This window comes from Oncorhynchus clarkii, chromosome 21 (assembly GCF_045791955.1).
Source record: "Oncorhynchus clarkii lewisi isolate Uvic-CL-2024 chromosome 21, UVic_Ocla_1.0, whole genome shotgun sequence".
In the NCBI taxonomy this organism is placed as follows: domain Eukaryota; kingdom Metazoa; phylum Chordata; class Actinopteri; order Salmoniformes; family Salmonidae; genus Oncorhynchus; species Oncorhynchus clarkii.
The window spans coordinates 23,703,455-23,729,459 of NC_092167.1; the positions used below are offsets into that span (position 1 = coordinate 23,703,455).

At 43.0% G+C, this 26,005-nt stretch overlaps 1 pseudogene; it reads right to left on the reverse strand.

Moving 5' to 3' along the window:
• Positions 1–26,005, reverse strand: part of LOC139379171 (ubiquitin carboxyl-terminal hydrolase 15-like) — a 54,287-nt pseudogene that overhangs the window by 5,110 nt on the left and 23,172 nt on the right.

Here is a 26,005-nt window from a genome sequence, read left to right on the forward strand (position 1 = left end):
GTCACAATTAGGCTAAGTACTTAACAAGAGCACAAGGTTAGTTAGCGGCAGTTTCTGAGATGGTTACCTACCCACCAGAGGCAGCATGTTGTAAAGCTTGCTGTAGCGCCCTAATGTATGTACAGAGCATTTGGAAAGTATTCAGACTCCTTGAGTTTTCCACATTTTGTAACATTACAGCCTTAATTCTAAAATGGACCACCCCCCCTCAATCTACACACAATACCCCATAATGACAAAGCAAAAACTGAAATATCACATTTACATTAGTATTCAGACACTACTCAGTACTTTGTTGAAGCACCTTTGGCAGCGATTACAGCCTTGCATGTTCTTGTTGCATGATGCTACAAGCTCGGCACATCTGTATTTTGGGAGATTCTTCTTTGCATATCCTCTCAAGCTCTGTCAGGTTGGATAGGGAACGTTGCTGTACAGCTATTTTCAGGTCTCTCCAGAGATGTTCGATCAAAATCAAATCAAATTTTATTTGTCACATACACATGGTTAGCAGATGTTAATGCGAGTGTAACGAAATGCTTGTGCTTCTAGTTCCGACAATGCAGTAATAACCAACAAGTAATCTAGCTAACAATTCCAAAACTACTACCTTAGACACAAGTGTAAGGGGATAAAGAATATGTACATAAAGATATATGAATGAGTGATGGTACAGAGCGGCATAGGCAAAATACAGTAGATGGTATTGAGTACAGTATATACATATGAGATGAGTATGTAAACAAAGTGGCATAGTTAAAGTGGCTAGTGATACATGTATTACATAAAGATGCAGTAGATGATATAGAGTGCAGTATATACGTATACATATGAGATGAATAATGTAGGGTATGTATCAGGTTCAAGTCCGGGCTCTGGCTGGGCCAATCTTGGCCACCAATCAGGCCTTCATGGTAGAGTGGCCAGACAGAAGCCACTCCTCAGTAAAAGGCACATGACTGACGATTGGAGTTTGCCAAAAGACACCTAAAGGACTCTCAGACCATGAGAAGCAAGATTCTTTGGTCTGATTTAACCAAGATTGAACTCTTTGGCTGGAATGCCAAGCGTCACGTCTGGAGGAAACCTGGCACCATCCCTACGGTGAAGCATGGTGGTAGCAGCATCATGGTGATGGGATGTTTTTCAGCAGCAGGGACTGGGAGACTAATCGGGATTGAGGGAAAGATGAACGAGCAAAGTACAGAGAGATCCAAGATGAAAACATTCTCCAGAATGCTCAGGACCTCAGACTGGGACGACGGTTCATCTTCCAACAGGACAATGACCCTAAGCACACAGCCAAGACAACACAGGGGTGGCTTCGGGACAAGTCTCTGAATGTCCTTGAGCAGCCCAGCCGGAGCCCGGACTTGAACCCGATCAAACATCTCTGGAGACCTGAAAATATCTGTGCAGCAACTCTCACCATCCAAACTGACAGCGCTTGAGAGGATCTGCAAAGAAGAATGGGAGAAACGCCCCAAATACAGGTGTGCCAAGCTTGTAACGTCATACCCAAGAAGACTTAAGGCTGGAATTGCTGCCAAAGGTGCTTCAACAAAGTACTGAATACTTATGTGAATGTGATCGTTTTTTGTTGCAAAAAAAAATCTAAAAACCTGTGTTTGCTTTGTCATTATGGGGTATTGTGTGTAGACTGATGAGAAAAAAATACAACTTAATCAATTTCAGAATAAGGCTGTAACGTGACAAAATTTGGAAAACGTCAAGGGGTCGGGAATACTTTCCGAATGCCCTGTATGCATGTAAGAGTGTGTGTGTGTAACCCACCAGCGGCGTAGCAGCAACATGTTTTAGAAAAAAATATCTGTGACTGACCAGAGATGTACCAGCAACATGTTGTAGAGCTTGTCCTCGCTGAATGTTCTGGGAACGGTGATGAGGAAGGGCTGGCCAAACAGAGGAGTGGAGGTGTGGTTGTACCCTGACTGCTTGTACTTTTCTCTAAGGTGGACTGGGATCACCACATGGTCTGTGTCCTCTAGCCGGTTCACTGCCACTTCAAAGCTGTACAACAAGGAGAGAGTTATTTTTCCCCCATTAAATTTAACCTTTATTTACCATGGCAAGTCAGTTAATAAGAACAACCCTCTGCGGGCTCGGGAAACAACAAGATGCATCCGGTTTTCATGGGAAATGGAAAGAGCCTGTGACGCGACTATCACTTTTGGACGTTAACAAGGCGACACTCCATCTTAATTCCTCCTCCACATTTACTGGATTGGTTCAACAGTGCAGTTTTTTTCCCTTTCTCGTCAGGACCAGAAAGAAAGAAACGCTGCTGACGTCTGCTACATTATGTTAGTTATTAAGAACAAATGCACTGCCACCTCAAAGCTACAGAACTATAGGGTAGGGTGAATGTGTTGCAGATGTCTGCATCTTTGGTAAGTTAAGAGTTGTATTCATTCGGGCATACTGCAGCAAAACGTTTTGCAAGGGAAAAACCGAGTGTTTCAAATTGGACATGTTCAGGTAGTCCCTCCCGAATTCAGCCTTCTGTTTGGTTCCTAATGAATACAACCCAGGTTTCACAGATCTACCACTGGAGGGGGAGTAGACAGCGCTTCACCCAACTGCCTTCATCAGAATAGTCTGACACTAACACATAGATGTTGTCCCTCTCCATGATGCTGCTGAGGTTCTCATTGGTGGCAAATATCCGATGGAACGGATATATCGGTTACAATCATCTGAATTTGGAAAGAACCCCCCCCCATCTTAAGTACACATACAGTGCATTCAGAAATTATTATTTTCCACATTGTTACATTACAACCTTATTCTAAAACTGATCAAATTGCTTTCCCCCCCTCAATATACACACAAAACCCCATAACGACAAAGCAAAAACAGAAATATTACATTCACATAAGTATTCAGACCCTTTATTTTAATTTTTTTATTTTACCTTTATTTAACTAGGCAAGTCAGTTAAGAACAAATTCTTATTTTCAATGACGGCCTAGGAACAGTGGGTTAACTGCCTGTTCAGGGGCAGAACGACAGATTTGTACCTTGTCAGCTCGGGGGTTTGAACTTGCAACCTTCCGGTTACTAGTCCAACACTCTAACCACTAGGCTACCCCCCCTCAGTACTTTGTTGAAGCACCTTTGGCAGCGATTACAGCCTTGAATGTTATTGGGTATGATGCTACTAGCTTGGCACACCTGTTATAGTTTCTCAAATTCTTCTCTGCAGATCCTCTAAAGCTCTGTCAGATTGGATGGGGAGAGTCACTGCACATCTATTCTCAGGTCTCCCCAGAGATGTTCGATCAAGTTAAAGTCCGGGCACTGGCTGGGCCATTCAAGGACATTCAGAGACTTGTCCCAAAGCCACTCCTGTGTTGTCTTGCCTGTGTGCTAAGGGTCATTGTCCTGTTGGAAGGTGAACCTTCACCTCAGTCTGAGGTCCTGAGCGCTCTGGAGCAGGTTTTCATCAAAGATCTCTGTACTTTGCTCCGTTCATCTTTCCCTCTATCCTGACTAGTTTTCCAGTCCACTCCCTGCATCTGAAAAACATCCCCACAGCACGATGCTGCCACCACCATGCTTCACCGTAGGGATGGTGCCAGGTTTCCTCCAGACGTAACCCTTGGCATTCAGGCCAAAGTTGTTCAATCTTTGTTTCATTAGACCAGAGAATCTGAGAGTCCTTTAGGTGCCTTTTTGCAAACTCCAAGCAGCTGTCATGTACCTTTTACTGAAGATTTGCTTCTGTCTGGCCACTCTACCATAAAGGCCTGATTGGTGGAGTGCTGCAGAGATGGTTGTCCTTCTGGAAGGTTCTCCCATCTCCACAGAGGAACTCTGGAGCTATGTCATTGACCATTGGGTTCTTGGTCACCTCCTTGACCAAGGCCCTTCTCCCCTGATTGCTCAGTGTGGCCAGCTCTAGGAGGAGTCTTGGTGGTTCCAAACTTCTTCCATTTAAGAATGATGGAGGACACTGTTCTTGGGTACCTTCAATGCTGCAGAAATGTTTTGGTACCCTTCCCCAGATCTGTGCCCCACAATCCTGTCTCGGAGCTCTACGGACAATTCCTTCGACCTCATGCCTTGGTTTTTGCTCTGACATGCACTGTCAACTGTGAGACCTTATATAGACAGGTGTGTGCCTTTCCAGATCATGTCCATTCAAATGAATTTACCACATTTGGACTCCAAGTTGTAGAAACATCAAGGAAGATCAATGGAATCAGGATGCAGCCGAGTTCAATTTCGAGTCTCATAGCAAACGGTCTGTCTGAATACTTATGTACATAAGGTATGTTTTTTTATTTGTAATACATTTGCAGAAATTTCCCAAAAATGTTTCACTTTGTCATTATGGGGTATTGTGTGTGTGGGTTTGGCCAGGGTGTCCAGACTGACTTTGGTCATATTCACGAGGTGCAAACAGGCCAAAACAGGGAGGTGCTATCCAATAAGACACACACGTTTTCAGTGGCAAAAGCTTTTGATTACAACCCAAATACTGTAGTTACCTGTGTGGGTTTGGCCAGGGGGTCCAGCCTGACCAGGTAGACTACCAGTGTTGCGCTCCTTTTTCATGGGCAGCAGCAGGGTCAGGTAGCAGAAGGGATCAAAGGTGACGGAGACCTTGGCGCAGACGGGGCACATCAGGGTGGACTTGAAGAGGCCGTGGAAGATGTCCACAATGGAGTCGTTCCTCTTAATGTGGTTCTCCCATGCCTCCTGTGAGACACAGGGTGAGATAGTACTGTACCTCCTTCAGACACTCCAGTGTTGCTATGACACTGTTTATTCCCACTACTGTTTTTTCTCTTCTACTACCTAAAGTTACACAGAAGGGAAGGGAAAGACACACTATTTAGATACAGGGTGAAGGGAAACACCTACAGTGGTCACACAGAGGGGAGGGATACGGCTGAGAAACCATTTTGACATAAACCTAGGGAACACTATGGAGTGGTACACTGTTCCTATTTATTGTTAATACTCTAGAAACATGCCTACAGTCTTACAGAAGGGAAGCAAAGCAATGAAATCAGAAACATAGCCGAGACAGACTTTATAGGATGTAGTGATGACAATATAATAGCCATATCTAGGAAAACCAAAGTTCCAAAGGCTGGGCCTAACATATTGTTTGACCTCTTATACACAAAATGTTGTGGTGATTCATATGTTGATGATGTAAAGAATATTTGCTGGTCTGTGGTGTGTAATAAGGAGCAACCAGACGCTGCACTTGACACATTTATGAAACTACTTATTCCGGTTACTAATAAGCACACACCCATTAAGAAAATGACTAAAAACGGTTAAATCCCCTTGGCTGGATGAGGAATTTAAAAATGGTACAGTTGAGAGGGATGAGGCAAAAGGTATGGCAATTAAAGTCTGGCAGTCCAACTGATTTGCAAACATACTGCAAATTAAGAACTCATGTGACTAAACTAAATAAAAAGAAACTACACTATGAAACAAAGATAAATAATATAAACAATGATAGTTAAAAGCTTTGGGGCACCTTAAATTACATTTTGGGGAAAAAAAAAGCCAACTCGGCTCCTTCATTCATTGAATCAGATGGCTCATTCATCAAAGCCCACTGATATCGCAAACTACTTTAATGACTTTTTCATTGGCAAGATAAGCAAACTTAGCGATGACATGCCAGCAACAAACGCTGACACTACACAACCAAGTATATATCGGACCAAATTATGAAAGACAACAATTTTACTTTTGAATTTCGTAAAGTCAGTGTGGAAGAGGTGAAAAAATTATGACAAGCCACCGGGTCTGACAATCTGGATGGAAAATTACTGAGGATAATAGCAGAAGATATTGCCACATCTTCAATTTAAACCTACTAGAAAGTGTGTGCCCTCAGGCCTGGAGGGAAGCTAAAGTCATTCCACAACCCAAAAATAGTAAAGACACCTTTACTGGCTCAAATAGCCAACCAATCAACCTGTTACCAATCCTTAGTAAACTTCTGGAAAAAATTGTTTGACCAGATACATTGCTATTTCACAGTAAACAAATTGACAAGACTTTCAGCACGCTTATAGGGAAGGACACTCAACAAACACAAGCAATTGCACAAATAACTGATAATTGAAACATGAAAAAGGCGCCGGAGGAGACTGCCGTCTCCTGACCAATTGTGCTATTATGTGTTTGTTTTCGCAATATTTGTAAATTATTTTGTACATGTTTCTGCAACCGTATCTTACGGAAGAAAAGAGCTTCTGGATATCAGGACTGCGATCACTCACCTCAGATTAGACAAAGATTTCTTCAACAACAACAAGCAGGACTCACACGATATTCTCCAAACACCCCACAGGGTAGACATTTCAATTATTTGCAAAAGGAAGCGACACAGAGGACAAAGAGCCGGATGCATTGTCCGGACCCGCAGAAGGCAACTAGGAAAGCTGCCATTTACCGTCAATATTACTCGCAAACGTGCAATCATTGGACAATAAACTAGACGAGGTACGATCACGAATATCCTACCAACGTAATATCCTATGCTTCACAGAATCGTGTCTTGTGTAGCTTTGGTTGAAAAGCATATTTTGAAAATCTGAAATGACAGTGTTGTTAACAAAAGGCTAAGCTTGTGTTTGAATATATTTATTTCATTTCATTTGCGATTTTCATGAATAGGAAACGTTGCGTTATGGTAATGAGCTTGAGGCTATGATTACTCTCCCGGATACGGGATTGCTCGACGCTAGAGGTTAATTGTGCAACTAGAGGGGAAAAAAATTCTAGATCACCTGTTTTCCACACACAGAGACACGTACAAAGCTCTCCCTCGCCCTCCATTTGGTAAATCCAACCACAACTCTATCCTCCTGATTCCTGCTTACAAGCAAAAGTTAAAAGCAGGAAGCACCAGTGACTCGCTCTATAAAAAAATGGTTATATGAAGCAGATGCTAAACTACAGGACCGCTTTGCTATCACAGACTGGAACATGTTCCGAGATTCTTCCGATGACATTGAGGAATACATCACATCAGTCACTGGCTTTATCAATAAGTGCATTGAGGACGTCGTCCCCACAGTGACTGTACGTACATACCCCAACCAGAAGCCATGGATTACAGGCAACATTCGCACTGAGCTAAAGGGTAGAGCTGCCGCTTTCAAGGTGCGGGACTCTAACCCGGAAGCTTACAAGAAATCCCGCTATGCCCTGCGACGAACCATCAAACAGGCAAAGCGTCAATACAGGGCTAAGATTGAATCATACTACACCGGCTCTGACGCTCGTCGGATGTGGCAGGGCTTGGAAACTATTACAGACTACAAATGGAAGCATGGCCACGAGCTGCCCAGTGACACGAGCCTACCAGACGTGCTCACTTTGAGGCAAGCAACACTGAGGCATGCATGAGAGCATCAGCTGTTCCGGACGACTGTGTCATCACGCTCTCCGTAGCCGACGTGAGTAAGACCTTTAAACAGGTCAACATACACAAGGCTGCGGGGCCAGACGGATTACCAGGACGATTGCTCCGGCCATGTGCTGACCAACTGGCAGGTGTCTTCACTGACATTTTCATCATGTCCCTGATTGAGTCTGTAATACCAACATGCATCAAGCAGACCCCCATAGTCCCTGTAGCCAAGAACACGAAGGAAACCTGCCTAAATTACTACAGACCCGTAGCACGCACGTCCGTAGCCATGAAGTGCTTTGAAACGCTGATAATGGCTCACATCAACACCATTATCACAGAAACCCTAGACCCACTCTAATTTGCATACCGCCCAAAGAGATCCACAGATGATGCAATCTATTGCACTCCACACTAACCTTTCCCACCTGGACAAAAGGAACACCTATGTAAGAATGCTGTTCATTGACTACAGCTCAGCGTTCAACACCATAGTACCCTCAAAGCTCATCACCAAGCTAAGGATCCTGGGACTAAACACCTCCCTCTGCAACTGCATCCTGGACTTCCTGAAGGGCCGTGCCCAGGTGGTGAGGGTAGGTAGCAACACATCTGCCACGTTGATCCTCATTACTGGAGCCCCTCAGGGGTGCGTGCTCAGTCCCCTCCTGTACACCCTGTTCACCCAAGACTGCATGGCCAGGCACGACTCAAACACCATCATTAAGTTTGCTGACGACACAATAGTGGTAGGCCTGATCACCGACAACGACGAGACAGCCTATAGGGAGGAGGTCAGAGACCTGGCCGTGTGGTGCAAGGATAACAACCTCTCCCTCAACGTGATCAAGACAAAGGAGATGATTGTGGACTACAGGAAATAGAGGACCGAGCATGCCCCCATGCTCATCGACGGGGCTGTAGCGGAGCAGGTTGAGAGCTTCAAGTTCCTTTGCGTCCACATCACAAACAAACTAACATGGTCCAAGCACACCATGACAGTCGTGAACAGGGCACAACAAAACCTATTCCCCCTCAGGAGACTGAAAACAACACCGGGGATAACCTTCCTGCCATCCAGGACCGCTATACCAGGCAGTGTCAGAGGAAGGCCCCAAAAATTGTCAAAGACTCCTGCCACCCTAGTCATAGTCTGTTCTCTGTGCTACCGCACGGCAAGCGGTACCGGAGCGCCAAGTCTAGGTCCAATAGGCTTCTAAACAGCTTCTATCCCCAAGCCATAAGACTCCTGAACAGCTAATCAAATGGCCACCCAGACTATTTGCAACCCCCCCCTCCCCCCACCGCTACTCTCTGTTATTATCTGTGCATAGACACTTTAATAAGCCTACCTACATGTACATATTACCTCAATACCGGTGCCCCCGCACATTGACAGATTGACTCCGAACCACAATTGTTATTTACTGCTGCTCCTTAATTATTGGTTTCGCTTATCTCTTGCTATTTTTTTTAACTTAAAAAAAATATGCATTGTTAGTTAAGGGCTTGTAAGCATTTCACTGTAAGGTCAACCAACACCTGTTGTATTCGGCGCATGTGACAAATAACATTTAAAATGGATTTGATTTGAAAGAAATCAACGCACAACATTAACCGAATGAGTGTTGAATGCCAGAAAGAGCGCAAAGACTACCTGCGACTACAGAGACAAATTGCTGTGTACTGTACTGTAGCTATGTAGTATTTGTTATGCATGGTCCCTGACAAATAGTAAAACAAATTAAACTAATGAAATAAAGAGTGACAGTAAGTTAGCAGTAACAGACCTTGTCAGGCCTGCCCTCGGCATCTTTGAGCAGGATGTAGGGTTTCTTCCTGATATGGTTCAGGTCCTCCTGTAGACCGTCCAACAGGAAGGCCAGCAGCTCGTGAGAGTCCTGCTGCTGGTAGCCTGAGAACTGGGGAGCAAAACAACCCACCTGGGTCTGGACGGAGGGGAGAACAGAGTCACACACACACACACAACAGGTATATAGGAAATTCCAAATTGACACTTCACCCCTCGGGAACTTGTGGCGATTGAATGAGTGGAAGCAAAATAGCAGATTCCACCAACCTGTAGCCTGTCAGTTAACAAAGTAGTACTATTGCCATATTTCTTATATCTGTGATACTTTCTGATCTACTCAAGAGCAGTGGTGTAATTGAAGGTGAACTCACATAAACACCGTTCACGCACCTTTTCTATTTTGCATGAATGTTGACCCACCTATTGTGGAAAACCACATTGAAAGTATAGGGAGCGTTACTTTATTCACCACGAACAGAAATCAGTGTTTACCCACCCATTCTTTCTACCACATCATCACTGCTCAAGAGACTCAGTTGTTGTGGCTAGTGGGTCTAAAGGTCAATTTGGGATTGGGCACATTGGTGCAGAATCAAAGCAGAAGTGAGGAAACAACTTTCAGACCATGTGAATTTCAGAAGTTAGTATGGGCACAGTACAGGGTTGGGGTCAATTCCATTTCAATTCAGAATGTAAACCAAATTCCAATTAGACATTTTCCCAATTGAAAAGCATTGAAGATAATTGGAATTTCAGTGTACCTTTGGAATTGCCTGGAATGCAAATGGACTTGACCCCAACCCTGGTACAGTAAATTACCTTGAAAGGCCGTGGTGTGACATAGCTGTACTTCCCAGACCACGACTGCTTGGTGATCTCAGCGTAGGCCTTGGCGATCTCCCCTTTCATTCCCAGAGGGTTGTCCTCTTTCAACTCATCGTTGTACTTGTCTTTCAGGAAATACTCGGTGAGAGGAGTAACATTACTTAAACACTGAAGAAAAACAGCGAGAGAAACACAAAATATATAAAAAAGATTAAAAGTTGGGGGGAAAAAAAGCAGTAAAATATGCAAGACAGGGAATAATGAGCAAATCCAAATGAAAAGTCCAACAGTCAAAGGAGTCGCCAAAACCAACAGTATTATACAATGCCAAAGGTCAATACCAGCAGCAGTTCCTGCCATGATACAATTAAAACAAATGCATACACACCAACATTCACAGTGAACAGTTATGTATTTTTTTATTTAACCAGGCAAGTCAGTTAAGAACAAATTCTTATTTACAATGATGGCCTACCAAAAGGCTTCCTGTGGGGAAGGGGGCTGGGATTAAAAATATAGGACAAAATACACATCACGACAAGAGACATCACAACACTACATAAAGAGAGACCTAAGACATAGCAGCAACACACCATGGAAGCAACACCACATAACAACATGGTATGCAGCACAAAACATGGTACAAACATTATTCGGCAAGTTGAGGGGTTAGAGTATGGTACCTGCAGAGCAGAGTTCATGAAGCAGGTGTTTCCCAGGTTGGAGAGACCACACAGGCCAGCCCACTCACTCTGCCTGCCTTCGGAGCACTCATAGCTGTTATACGGGTGGTAGGGCGGAAGGCTGTAGCTAGAGTTTTTCACACTGAAGAGGATCCATAACATCAGTCAGGAATAAATAAATAACATGGACTTAGCCTATTGCATACGGCTGGATAAGATTACTGGATGATACCAAACTAATGCAGGAATAAATACTTAGAGTAGAGGCATAATAATGTGTACTGCTTATTTTTAAGTAATTGCCTTAATAAATACAAAGGCTAATGCCCACACACAAACCTTAAACATTTTTAGGTCTTTATTACAAAAATAAATACACCCACGTAACCCCCCCTCAGACAATCCTGCAGGTGAAGAAGGTGGAGGTCCTGGGCTGGCATGGTTACACGTCTGCTGTTGTAATGTCAAATTCTCTAAAAGGACATTAAAGGGGCTTATGGTACAGAAATGAACATTAAATTCTCCGGCAACAGCTCTGGTGGACATTCCTGCAGTCAGCATGCCAAACGTACACTCCCTCAAAACTTGAGATATGTGGCATTGAGTTGTGTGACAAAACTGCACATTTTAAAGTGGCCTTTTATTTTCCCCAGTACAAGGTGCACCTGTGTAATGAAAATGCTGTTTAATCAGCTTCTTAATATGCCACACCTGTTAGGTGGATGGATTTTCTTGGCAAAGGAGAAAAGATCAACAGGGATGTAAACAATTTGTGCACACAATTTAAAGAGAAATACAATGTGTGTGTGTATGGAAGATATCTGGGGCATATTTTTTCAGCTCATGAAACATGGGGCAAACACTTTACATGTTGCATTTATATTTTTGTTCAGTGAGTGAGATGCACACACACCCCTGCTCGTCAAACATCTCATTCCAAAATCATGTGCATTAATACAGTGTTGGTCCCCCTTTGCTGCTATAACAGCCTCCACTCTTCTGGGAAGGCTTGCCCCACCATGTTGGAAAATTGCTGCGGGGACTTGCTTCCATTCAGCCACAACGGGCATTAATGAGGTCGGGGCGATTAGGCCTGGCTTCCCGTCAGCGCTCCAATTCATTCTGAAGGTGTTCGATGGGGTTGAGGTCAGGGATGTGTACAGGCCAGTCAAGTTACTCCACAGCAATCTCGACAAACCATTTTTTAATGTACCTCGCTTTGTGCACAGGGGCATTGTCATGCTGAAACAGGAAACGGCCTTCCCCAAACTGCTGCTACAAAGTTGGAAGCACAATCGTCTAGTTTGTCATTGTATGCTGTAGCATTAAAATATCCCATACCTGGAAATAAGGGCCCTACCCCGAACCGGCAAACACCAGTCTCAACAGTGAAGAGGCGACTCCAGGATGCTGGCCTTCTAGGCAGAGTGGCAAAGAAATATCCATACCTCAAACTAGCCAATAAAAAGATTAAGATGGGCAAAAGACAGAGGAACTCCGCCTCGAAGGCCAGCGTCCCGGAGTCGCCTCCTCACTGTTGACTTTGAGACTGGTGTTTTGCGGGTACTATTTAATGACTTGAGGCATCTGTTTCTCAGACTAGACACTAATCTACTTGTCCTCTTGCTCAGTTGTGCACCAGGGCCTCGCACTCCTCTTTCTATTCTGGTTAGAGACCGTTTATGCTGTTCTGTGAAGGGAGAAGTACACACCGTGGTACGAAATCTTCAGTTTCATGGCAATTTCTCACATGGAATAGCGTTCCTTTCTCAGAACAAGAATAGACTGATGAGTTTCAAAAGAAAGGTCTTTGTTTCTGGCCATTTTGAGCCTGTAATCAAACCCACAAATGCTGATGCTCCAGATACTCAACTAGTCTAAAAATAACAGTTTTATTGCTTCTTTAATCAGACAACACTTTTCAGCTATGCTAACAAAAAGGTTTTCAAATGATCAATTAGCTAATCCAAGTTTATAATTTTAAAAGGCTAACAACGTGTCACAAATACAGGCGTGATGGTTGCTGATAATGGGTCCCTGTACACCAATGTAGATATTCCATTCAAATAAATTCTGCTGTTTCCAGCTACAATAGTCATTTATAACGTCTACACTATTTCTGATCAATTTGATGTCATTTAAAAAATGGACAAAAATATATATATTTTCCTTCAAAAACAGACATTAAGTGACCCCAAACATTTGAAAGGTAGTGTACACATACTATTTAATTTTCTTTCAAAACAAGAGAACACACATGGTTGTAGTTTCGACCCAATGATTCTTCTGACAAATAACTTTGCATGCTGCAGGCCCAGGAATGGATCAAAGCTGGCGAGACATTCAATGACGTGATCTTCACGGACAAATCAACCGTGGCCCTTTAGCAATCTGCTCAAAATTACTACAGAAAAAAATGAAGGTCAAGCAAGCCTAGTCCCAAACATTCCCTCAAACTCCATGTGTAGGAAGACAATTTCTCACCAGGGACCAGGCCCATTTTTGCATTTTGATGTTAAGTTTGGCCATTTACAAAGCAAAGGGTATCTAAAATATTTTTAGCCTACACCTCACGGACTGCTATGTTTTCCACAATAATTCACAGTTGGCTCCTTTTTCAGGTATCATGGCTTGAGATTTGAGGGAAAAAAATCATCAAGAGATTTGCTGGACCCTATGTCAGAGAGGTGTTTCAGGGACCACATTGTTTCTTTCAAGGTAATATGTTGTTATGTTTAGGCATATTTACATGTACATTTCTAGAATTGTACCTAATGTTGGCTGTTAGGCTAAATGTCTTTTTTTCTCCTCCAAATGCAGACAATGACCCAAAACACACTTCCGCCCGGGTTTGTATTGCAAATGAGGGCATAAACTGGGTCAAGATGCCAGCAGAGTAAGTAGACTTATGTAGTAAAATAAAGGTTAAATAAAATAACCTACACCTACAGTATATCAACAAATCTTTTTTTGCATCTCCACATGTAGATCTCCTGATTTAGACCCGATCGAACTTGTTTGGCATCAACTGAAAACATTCATCCGTAACTCTGCCAAGCCTACAAGCTAAGTTGAACTGGTGCAACAATGCAACAAATACATTGATAATCTCAGCAAAGTTTACCCGTGGTCGTGGAGCTGGGGGGGGTAAGTGCAACTGAAATGTATGTAGTTGAAATAAACATCTGCATTTTGAACGTATTTTTTTTCCTCGTTATTTTATTAACGACAGCATAAGATGAAGATGTTGAACAGATACTGCACAGTATACTTTAACCATCATTTCGCAGTTGCATGAGGTTTTGAGTTAGAAAAAACAACAACTTGAGTGCTCAAGCATCGAATATATTGCAAGTTCGGGGGGTTCACACATACAGTCGCCGGGCTATGAAGAGTGTATTGTCCTGCTTATATTGTTTGCATGATGGACTACACCTGCTACAGATAAACCGCCTGTCTTGGATCTACCCATCCCGGATCCGGGAGAATTGTCATCAACTGACACTAAGTAGCATAACTCAACAGACAAATCTTACTCGAAAATATTCATATTCATGAAATCACAAGTTAAATATATTCAAACACGGCTTAGCCTTTTGTTAATCACCCTGTCATCTCAGATTTTGAAAATATGCTTTACAGCCAAAGCAAGACAAGCATTTGTGTAAGTTTATCGATAGCCTAACAAAGCATTATGCCTAGCTAGCAGCGGGCAGCTTGGTCACGAAAATCAGAAAAGCAATCAAATGAAATAGTTTACCTTTGATGAGCTTCGGATGTTTTCACTCACGAGACTCCCAGTTAGATAGCAAATGTTCCTTTTTTCCAGAAAAATTATTTTTGTAGCAAAAAATAGCTCCGTTAGTTCTTCATGTTTGGCTGAGAAAACGACCAGAAATTGCGGTCACGACAATGCCGAAAAATATTCCAAATTAGCTCCATAATATCGACAGAAACATGGCAAAAGTTGTTAATAATCAATCCTCAAGGTGTTTTTCAAATATCTATTCATGATATATCAACTGGGACCGGGTGGAAAAATTGGCTACCTCTGTCTTTTGCGTGAGAAATACAAAGAGCCATCAGGTGGACACTGACGCAATGTTGTTGTACACGCTCATTTTTCAAAATAAAAGCCTGAAACTATGTCTTGTGATACTACACACATTAAGGAAGCCATAGAAAAAGGAATCTCGTTGATACCCCATTCACTGCTCAATAGAGAAGCATAGGAAGGGACTCTAATTTAGAAACCGCTGCGTTCCTGATTGGATTTTTCTCATTCTTTTGCCTGCAATATCAGTTCTGTTATACTCACAGACAATATCTTTAGTTTTGGAAACTTGAGTGTTTTCTATCCTAAGCTGTCAATTATATGCATATTCTATTTTCTGGTCCTTAAAAATAATGACCCCTAGATTCAACAAGTTAATGAGTTGAGAGCCGAGCTGTTATCCAACGATTATCCATCCTGCATTATAAAAGCCCCTTAGGTATTCTCACAGACCAGATTTGCCCTAACGAAAAATGCCCCTTTGATATTGAGAATCCTCTAATTCTGGAAACGTTGTTTGCAGTATTCACAGCCCTCTACGCTTGTAAAAAACAAAATACATCCAGCTGTCCATCACTACTGTAAATAAAAGCACAGAACATCTAAGGGGATTCTATATAAAGCAGGTTTAATAATATTTAAGTTGGATACCATTTTGACGCCATTTCCAGTCACAACGTGTTGCTGTGCGTTTTGTTGCCAACCTTGCTTTGCTACCTGACAACTTTACGTTTTTTTACTTTATAGTAAATAAAATACCGTTTATATTTTTGGTTTTTCCCTCAACTTTTTCCCTCCGGACGCTTTATCTGGACATGGTTCGTCAGGACCTCCAACAGCCGAAGCTAAGTAGTAACATTAACATGATGCCTTCTAATTGCAGTCGCTGTACTCATAATATACAGGAGAACGATCGCCTTACGGCGAGGATAGCTGTGCTACAAGCCCAGCTTCAGACGCAATCGTTAGGCAAGGGTAATTTCAGTGTATGAAAGGATGAAACAGCGTCTGTGCCACCAGTAAGTACAGATAGTAACGTTAGTATTAATCCCCTCACACGGTCCCCGCAGCCGGACAACTTTCTCACGGTTTCTGAAGGGAAATGCTGTAGGAATGCTCAACCGGTGTCGCTCATTCAACCGGTTTTCCCCATTAAGCAACGAGTCGGAGTCTGAGGCCGAGTCTTCTCTTGCCTCTATTCCTCCCGTTACGGGGTCTGAAACGCCGAAGCTTCCCACCATTAGCTCTGACAAACTGAAAACTCTAGTCATTGGCGACTCCATTACCCGCAGTATAAGACTTTAAACGAATCATCCAGCGATCATACACTGTTTACCGGGGGGCAGGGCTACCGACGTTAAGGCTAATCTGAAGATGGTGCTGGCTAAAGCTAAAACTGGCGAATGTAGAGAGTATAGAGATATTGTTATCCACATCGGCACCAACGATGTAAGGATGAAACAGTCAGAGATCACCAAGCGCAACATAGCTTCAGCGTGTAAATCAGCTAGAAGGATGTGTCGGCATCGAGTAATTGTCTCTAGCCCCCTCCCAGTTAGGGGGAGTGATGAGCTCTACAGCAGAGTCTCACAACTCAATCGCTGGTTGAAAACTTGTTTTATGACCCTCCCAAAGATAGAATTTGTAGATAATTGGCCCTCTTTCTGGGACTCACCGACAAACAGGACCAAGCCTGGCCTGTTGAGGAGTGACGGACTCCATCCTAGCTGGAGGCGTGCTCTCATCTTATCTACCAACATAGACAGGGCTCTAACTCCTCTAGCTCCACAATGAAATAGGGTGCAGGCCAGGCAGCAGAGCTTAGTGGAGTCTGCCACTAGCACAGTCAGTGTAGTCATCTCAGCTATCCCCATTGAGACCGTGTCTGTGCCTCGACCTAGGTTGGGCAAAACTAAACATGGCGGTGTTTTCCTTAGCAATCTCACTAGGATAAAGACGTCCTCCATTCCTGTCATTGAAAGAGATCATGATACCTCACGTCTCAAAATAGGGCTACTTAATTGTTAGATCCCTTACTTCAAAGGCAATTATAGTCAATGAACTAATCACTGATCATAATCTTGATGTGATTGGCCTGACTGAAACATGGTTTAAGCCTGATGAATTTACTGTGTTAAATGAGGCCTCGCCTCGTGGCTACACTAGTGACCATATCCCCCGTGCATCCCGCAAAGGCAAAGGTGTTGCTAACATTTACGCTAGCAAATTTCAATTTACAAAAAAAAAAAAAAAAGCAATTTTCGGCTTTTGAGCTTCTAGTCATGAAATCTATGCAGCCTACTCAATCACTTTTTATAGCTACTGTTTACAGGCCTCCTGGGCCATATACAGCGTTCCTCAATGAGTTCCCTGAATTCCTATCGGACCTTGTAGTCATAGCAGATAATATTCTAATCTTTGGTGACTTTAATATTCACATGGAAAAGTCCACAGACACACTCCAAAAGGCTTTCGGAACCATCGACTTAGTGGGTTTTGTCCAACATGTCTCTGGACCTACTCACTGTCACAATCATACTCTGGACCTAGTTTTGTCCCATGGAATAAATGTTGTGGATCTTAATGTTTTTCCTCATAATCCTGGACCATCGGACCACCATTCTAGTACGTTTGCAATTGCAACAAATAATCTGCTCAGACCCCAACCAAGGAACATCAAAAGTCGTGCTATAAATTCACAGACAACACAAAGATTCCTTGATGTCCTTCCAGACACCCTCTGTCTACCAAAGGACGCCAGAGGACAAAAATCAGTTAACCATCTAACTGAGGAACTCAATTTAACCTTGCGCAATACCCTAGATGCAATTGCACCCCTAAAAACTAAAAACATTTCTCATAAGAAACTAGCTCTCTGGTATACACAAAATACCCAAGCTCTGAAGCAAGCTTCCAGAAAATTGGAACTGAAATGGCGCCACACCAAACTGGAAGTCTTCCGACTAGCTTGGAAAGACAGTACCGTGCAGCATCGAAGAGCCCTTACTGCTGCTCGATCTTTCTATTTTTACAACTTAATTGAGGAAAATAAGAACAATCCAACATTTCTTTTTGATACTGTCGCTAACTAAAAAGCAGCATTCCCCAAGAGAGGATGGCTTTCACTTCAGCAGTAAAAAATTCATGAACTTCTTTGAGGAAAATATCATGATTATTAGAAAGCAAATTACGAACTCCTCTTTAAATCGGCGTATTCCTTCAAAGCTCAGTTGTCCTGAATCTGCACAACTCTGCCAGGACCTAGGATCAAGAGAGACACAAGTGTTTAGGTACTATCTCTCTTGACACGATGATGAAAATAATCATGGCCTCTAAAACCTTCAAGCTGCACACTGGACCCTATTCCAACTAAACTACTGAAAGAGCTGCTTCCGGTGCTTGGCCCTCCTATGTTGAACATAATAAACGTCTCTCTATCCACCGGATGTGTACCAAACTCACTAAAAGTGGCAGTAATAAAGCCTCTCTTGAAAAAGCCAAACCTTGACCCCGAAAATATAAAAAGCTATTGGCCTATATCGAATCTTCCATTCCTCAAATTTTAGAAAAGGCTGTTGCGCAGCAACTCACTGCCTTCCTGAAGACAAAAAATGTATACGAAATGCTTCAGTCTGGTTTTAGACCCAATCATAGCACTGACACTGCACTTGTGAAGGTGGTAAATGACCTTTTAATGGCGTCAGACTGAGGCTCTGCATCTGTCCTCGTGCTCCTAGACCTTAGTGCTGCTTTTGATACCATCGATCACCACATTCTTTTGGAGAGATTGGGAACCCAAATTGGTCTACACGGACAAGTTCTGGCCTGGTTTAGATCTTATCTGTCGGAAAGATATCAGTTTGTCCTTGTGGATGGTTTGTCCTCTGACAAATCAACTGTAAATGTCGGTGTTCCTCAAGGTTCGGTTTTAGGGCCACTATTGTTTTCACTATATATTTTACCTCTTGGGGATGTCATTCGAAAACATAATGTTAACTTTCACTGCTATGCAGCTGTACATTTCAATGAAACATGGTGAAGCCCCAAAATTGCCCTCGCTAGAAGCATGTGTTTCAGACATAAGGAAGTGGATGGCTGCAAACGTTCTACTTTTAAACTCGGACAAAACAGAGATGCTTGTTCTAGGTCCCAAGAAAAAAGAGATCTTCTGTTGAATCTGACAATTAATCTTCATGGTTGTACAGTCGTCTCAAATAAAACTGTGAAGGACCTCGGCGTTACTCTGGACCCTGATCTCTTTTGATGAACATATCAAGACTGTTTCAAGGACAGCTTTTTCCCCATCTACATAACATTGCAAAAATCAGAAACGTTCTGTCCAAAAATTATGCAGAAAAATGAATCCATGCTTTTGTCAATTCAAGGTTAGACTACTGCAATGCTCTACTTTCCGGCTACCAGGATAAAGCACTAAATAAACTTCAGTTAGTGCTAAATATGGCTGCTAGAATCCTGACTAGAACCCCAAAAAATTATCATATTACTCCAGTGCTAGCCTCCCTACACTGGCTTCCTGTCAAGGCAAGGGCTGATTTCAAGGTGTTACTGCTAACCTACAAAGCATTACATGGGCTTGCTCCTACCTTTCTCTCGGATTTGGTCCTGCCGTACATACCTACACGTACGCTACGGTCACAAGACGCAGGCCTCCTAATTGTCCCTAGAATTTCTAAGCAAACAGCTGGAGGCTGGGCTTTCTCCTACAGAGCTCCATTTTTATGGAATGGTCTGCCTACCCATGTGAGAGACGCAGACTCGGTCTCAACCTTTAAGTCTTTACTGAAGACTCATCTCTTCAGTGGGTCATATGATTGAGTGTAGTCTGGCCCAGGAGTGTGAAGGTGAACGGAAAGGCTCTGGAGCAACAAACTGCCCTTGCTGTGTCTGCCTGGCCGGTTACCCTCTCTCCACTGGGATTCTCTGCCTCTAACCCTATTACAGGGACTGAGTCACTGGCTTACTAGGGCTCTTTCATATCGTCCCTAGGAGGGGTGCGTCACTTGAGTAGGTTGAGTCACTGATGTGATCTTCCTGTCTGGGTTGGCGCCCCCCTTGGGTTGTGCTGTGGCGGAGATCTTTGTGGGTTATACTCGGCCTTGTCTCAGGATGGTAAGTTGGTGGTTGAAGATATCCCTCTAGTGGTGTGGGGGCTGCGCTTTGGCAAAGTGGGTAGGGTTATATCCTTCCTGTTTGGCCCTGTCCGGGGCTGACATCGGATGGGGCCACAGTGTCTCCTGACCCTTCCTGTCTCAGCCTCCAGTATTTATGCTGCAGTAGTTTGTGTCTCGGGGGCTAGGGTCAGTTTGTTATATCTGGAGTACTTCTCCTGTCCTATCCGGTGTCCTGTGTGAATTTAAGTATGCTCTCGAATTCTCTTTCTTTTTCTCTCTCGGAGGACCTGAGCCCTAGGACCATGCCTCAGGACTACCTGGCATGATGACTTCTTGCTGTCCCCAGTCCACATGGCCGTGCTGCTTCTCCAGTTTCAACTGTTCTGCCTGTGATGATTATTAATATCATTATTATTATTATTATTATTATTATTATTATTAGACCATGCTGGTCATTTCTGAACATTTGAACATCTTAGCCATGTTCTGTTATAATCTCCACCCGGCACAGCCAGAAGAGGACTGGCCACCCCACATAGACTGGTTCCTCTAGGTTTCTTCCTAGGTTTAAACCTTTCTAGGGAGTTTTTCCTAGCCACCGTGCTTCTACACCTGCATTGCTTGCTGTTTGGGGTTTTAGGCTGGGTTTCTGTACAGCACTTTGAGATATCAGCTGATGTTCTCGGAAATCATTAAGAGACGGCTTCTATCTTCAATATAAATAATTCATTCAGAAGATGAAACCCATAGGTTTTAGGCCTGCAGTAGGTTATAATAAACAGAAAAATTGCGTGTCAATTCATAAACCATGGAATTGGCACATCGGAAATCTATTCCCAACTATTTTGCAATCTATTTAATTTTCTTTACCCAATTTTTGGTCTTTAATGCAGGGCCTACAGACAAGTTCCTTACTTTTTTTACCCCCTGATTTTAGAAAAAGAGAAACCAAAAGCCCACCGCGCCTATTTTTTCCAAAATCGTCAGTCCACACATCAAGTGAAATTCCCCCAACATATTCCCCCAATATATTCCCGAATTCTCTCTTAACTCCAGGACCAATGACAGTTTTTTTGTTGTTGCCTGATGCAGGACTCGTGCCAGAGGAGACTCGACTGAAAACGCCTCCATTAAATGCCAGATTAGACTACCGATCGATCAGTATTCTAACTCCCCCTTGTTATAGTGTAGTGCAATGACAGAATCCAACCACATCTACCACTAACGGTCGCAGCATAAGCTCTTAACGTTTAAAGGAATAACCAATGTATATATTGAAGTATTGTTGTCCATTAGTTTACTCCAATTATGGGAGGGGTGGTAGGGTTAGGGGACAATAAATGAAGGAAACATTTTGTTTTTTAATATGGGCGCTTGGAAATTATGCAAACACTCATTGATAAAACTCTGTCTGCAATATTAAAGCTGATCACTATCTGCATCTAAATAAATGTATATATTTTTTTAAGTATTACCAATTTTATTTATTTATATACACTGTAGATTGTAAAACATCCTTTACGTCAAGGAACTCCGATTTGTTGGCCTGAGTTGTCATTGAGATAATGAAACCATCGGCAAGCATCAGTACCCTATCGAGGACAGCTTATTCAACAGACATGGCAACAATTCTTTAAGGCATTTGTAATATAATTTACAACCAGCATGGTAGCCATAGTGGTGCTATGTTTAGGTCTGAATCCGATTGATTAATATTAAGAAAACAATTTACAGAAAATAACAGCTGTTTGTGGACCACTGATCCTAGAATTTTTGAAAGACAGGGGAGGCTGGAAATGGGTTGATAATTAAAGATCACTACTATCCCCACCCTTATGGAGTAGTAAAAACAAAGCTGCTGTCCACACTTCTGGAATATATTAAAACATTTGTGTTAATGTCCCAGCAATGAGAGAGGCGCTGCATACTTAAGCAAAGACGGGTCCACATTGTCAGCTGCTAATGGACTTCTTGGTGTCAATTGCTAATAAGGCAGCAATAACAATCGGTTTCTGTGAGTTGCCAAAAATAAAAACCGAGACTACCAAGTCACGTAAGGGTGACTGATTATCCATCGAGTCAACTGACTGGCCAAGAACAGTATGATAAACATTTCTTTCAAATAGGATACCAGCAGAGTTAAATGCTGATTAATAGCATCATAAGTCGTAACTTTTTCAGTAATGATGCAGAAAACTGCTTAGGCAGGGAAGTAGGAGGAATTACCCGGCTTCGGTGAATTATCTGTTTTCCAGAATTTAGCGTGATCACCAACAGCCTGCCATAGTGCTAAGGAAGTAGATTGATTTGGCCTGTAACCTAGCTCACTACGGTAAGACAGCTCATACAGTTACTGCTCCACAAATATTTGCCATTGCCTTAACTTATCCTCTGCCCAGGCTTTCAACAACCATCGTTCATCAAAATCCATATAGGTCTCAGCCACCACCAGCAGCATCTCACCTCAAACGCTTTAACCAGAGTCCAGGTCTAGCCCAGTTGTAGCTCAGCTCACTCCTTGCGCAGGCCTTGGTCCCAGATCTCAGTCCCAGTTCAGATATGCAGGAGAGGGAACAGTAAGCGAGGACCTTCCCATTCCGAGCGCAACACAGTCAAACAGAGCTAACGAGAAGCCTCTTCCCGCAGTCACAGTTGAAGTTATGCAGTGCCATCCCCTGCCCTGTCCCCTAGCATCACCCTGCTCCTGCCCTGACGTGTGCTCTGTACTGCTGCTACCACAGGATAGCCTATTTATAGCAGCAGCGATGTGCAAGAATACGATTCAGGAAGTAGAGGTACATAGACAGAGAAAGCGGGAAAGGGAGAGGGGAGACAAGAGCAAAGGAGAGGCAAAATAGAGGGAGTAGAGAGAGTGGTACAGGAGAAAGAGATGTAGGGTGAGAGGAAGGGGGTACAGGAGAGAGAGATGGGTAAAGGAAAGAAAGGGGATGTACATGAATACCTAATTGCATATTAAAGTAGCTGTCTATTTGGACAAGATGCATTCTGCAGCCTCAGCAGGAATTCTCTGCTGTCAGGCCCCTCTGTCACCCCCGCTGCTATTTTTCCTCTTTTCTCTTGAGCTCTCCATGGAGAGAAAAGAGGAAAAATAGCAGCGGGGGTGACAGAGGGGGCCTGACAGCAGAGAATTCCTGCTGAGGCTGCAGAATGCATCTTGTCCAAATAGACAGCTACTTTAATATGCAATTAGGTATTCATATACAGTGGGGCAAAAAAGTATTTAGTCAGCCACCAATTGTGCAAGTTCTCCCACTTAAAAAGATGAGGCCTGTACTTTTCATCATAGGTACACTTCAACTATGACAGACAAAATGAGAAAAGAAAATCCAGAAAATCACATTGTAGGATTTTTAATGAACTTATTTGCAAATTATGGTGGACAATAAGTATTTGGTCAATAACAAAAGTTTCTCAATACTTTGTTATATACCCTTTGTTGGCAATGACAGAGGTCAAATGTTTTCTGTAAGTCTTCACAAGGTTTTCACACACTGTTGCTGGTTTTTTGGCCCATTCCTCCATGCAGATCTCCTCTAGAGCAATGATGTTTTGGGGCTGTTGCTGGGCAACACAGACTTTCAACCCTCCAAAGATGCTCTATGGGGTTGAGATCTGGAGACTGGCTAGGCCACTCCAGGACCTTGAAATGCTTCTTACGAAGCCACTCCTTCGTTGCCCGGGCAGTGTGTTTGGGATCATTGTCATGCTGAAAGACCCAGCCACGTTTCATCTTCAATGCACTTGCTGATGGAAGGAGGTTTTCACTCAAAATCTCACGATACATGGCCCCATTCATTCTTTCCTTTACACGGATCAGTCGTCCTGGTCCCTTTGCAGAAAAACAGCCCCAAAGCATGATTTTTCCACCCACATGCTTCATAGTAGGTATGGTGTTCTTTGGATGCAACTCAGCATTCTTTGTCCTCCAAACACAACGAGTTGAGTTTTTACCAAAAAGTTATATTTTGGTTTCATATGACATTCTCCCAATCTTCTTCTGGATCATCCAAATGCTCTCTAGCAAACTTCAGATGGGCCTGGACATGTACTGGCTTAAGCAGGGGGACACGTCTGGCACTGCAGGATTTGAGTCCCTGGCGGCGTAGTGTGTTACTGATGGTAGGCTTTGTTACTTTGGTCCCAGCTCTCTACAGGTCATTCACAAGGTCCCCCCCGTGTGGTTCTGGGATTTTTGCACACCGTTCTTGTGATCATTTTGACCCCATGGGGTGAGATCTTGCGTGGAGCCCCAGATCGAGGGAGATTATCAGTGGTCTTGTACAGTGCCTTGCGAAAGTATTCGGCCCCCTTGAACTTTGCGACCTTTTGCCACATTTCAGGCTTCAAACATAAAGATATAAAACTGTATTTTTTTGTGAAGAATCAACAACAAGTGGGACACAATCATTTATTGGATATTTCAAACTTTTTTAACAAATCAAAAACTGAAAAATTGGGCGTGCAAAATTAAGACCCCTAGATTCAACAAGTTAAGGAGAAGTGCATCTTAAGTTCCATGCATAACACTTGAATTTTCATCAACATTTATAATTAGTATTTCTGTGAATTCATGTGGCTCTCTGCAATATCACTGAATGTTTTGGAACTACTGAACATAACATGCCAATGTAAAATAAGATTTTGGGATATAAATATTAAGTTTACCGAACAAAACATACATGTATTGTGTAACATAAAGTCCTATGAGTGTCATCTGATGAAGATCAATTTTATCTCTATTTGCGCTTTTTGTGACTCCTCTTTTTGTCTGGAAAAATGGCTGGGTTTTTCTGTGAGTTGGTGGTGACCTAACAATCTTTTGTGGAGCTTTCGCTGTAAAGAATTATTATTATTATATATTTTTTTTTTGTAATCAGGCACTGTGGCTGGATTAACGAGAATTTTATCTTTGAAATGGTGCCTAATACTTGTATGTTTGAGAAATTTGATCAATGAGATTTCTGTTGATTTGTATTTGGCACCCTGCAGTTTCATTGGCTGTTGGCAAGATTCCTAAACAGGTTAACATTAGAAGCCTCATCCCTAAGTTTGTTTTATTCACTGCTTTAGCGCACTCCGCTAACCTGGATGTTCTAGCCGTGTTTGAATCCTGGCTTTAATCCTGAAATTTCCATCACTAACTATAACATTTTCCAACAAGATAAAACTGCCAAAGTGGGAGGAGTTGCAATCCACTGCAGAGACTGCCTGCAGAGTTCTGTCATACTATCCAGGTCTGTGCCCAAACAATTCAGGCTTCTACTTCTAAAAATCCACCTTTCCAGAAACAAGTTTCTCACCGTAGACCCCCCTCAGCCCACAGCTGTGCCCTGGACACCATTTGTGAATGGATCGCCCCCCCATCCATCTTCAGAGTTCGTACTGTTAGGTGACTTAAACTGGGACATGCTTAACACCCCGGTCATCCTACAATCTAAGCTAGATGCCCTCAATCTCACACAAATTATCAAGGAACCTACCAGGTACAACCCTAAATCCGTAACCATGGGCACCCTCATAGATATCATCCTGACCAACTTGCCCTCTAAATACACCTCTGCTGTCTTCAACCAGGATCAACAATCACTGCCTCATTCCCTGCGTGGGTAATGGGCCTGCGGTCAAAAGACCACCCCTCATCACTGTCAAACGCTCCCTAAAACACTTCAGCGAGCAGGCCTTTCTAAATCGACCTGGTCCGGGGATCCTGGAAGGATATTGACCTCATTCCGTCAGTAGAGGAAGCCTGGTTGCTCATTAAAAGCGCGTTCCTCACCATCTTAAATAAACATGCCCCATTCAAAAAAATTGTAGAACTTGGTTCACCCCAGACTTGACTGCCCTTGACCAGCACAGAAACATCCTGTGGCGTTCTGCATTAGCATCGAATAGCCACCGCGATATGCAATTATTCAGGGAAGTCAGGAACCAATATACTCAGTCAGTTAGGAACGCTAAGGCTAGCTTTTTCAAACAGAAATTTGCTTCCTGTAGCACTAATTCCAAAACGTTTTGGGACACTGTAAAGCCCATGGAGAATAGGAGCACCTCCTCCCAGCTGCC